Below are 652 nucleotides of genomic sequence, written 5' to 3' on the forward strand. Positions count from 1 at the left end.
ATATTAAAAAATATATAATAAATTTTATTTTTAATATGTATTCTTTTTTTAGATTTTTAAAATTAATTTTTAGAGAAAGAAAGAAGAAATATGAGAGAGGAGAGAAAGGAACATTGATTGGCTGCCTCCTCATGCTCCCAATTCTGGCCATGTGCCCTGACCAGTAACTAAACCAGCAGCCATGTGGTGTATGGGACGATGCAAGCCAACCGAGCCATATGGGCAAGGGCAACCAGCTTTATTTTTTTTAGAGCAGTTTATGTCGACAGTAGAATTGAGAGGAAGGTACAGAGATGTCACATATACCCACCCATGCATAACCTCTAGTATTATCAACATCCCCACCAATGTGTGTGTGTGTGTGTGTGTGTGTGTGTGTGTATTATTTTTTATCCAGGATGAACCTACATTGACACATTGTGACACATTGTCAATCAGTAGTTTATCTTAGGATTCACTGGTGTTCTACATATATGGGTTTGGACAAAGTATAATGACATATATCCATCATTATAATATTATAGAGAGTATTTCCACTGACCTAAAATCCTCTGGCTCTGCTCATTCATCCCCTTACCCCCAACCCACCCAATTTCTGGGAGCCCCTGATGTTTTATTGTACACATATTTTTGCTTTTTCCAGCATGCCACA

This window comes from Myotis davidii, unplaced genomic scaffold (assembly GCF_000327345.1).
Source record: "Myotis davidii unplaced genomic scaffold, ASM32734v1 scaffold326, whole genome shotgun sequence".
NCBI classification, from domain to species: Eukaryota; Metazoa; Chordata; class Mammalia; order Chiroptera; family Vespertilionidae; genus Myotis; species Myotis davidii.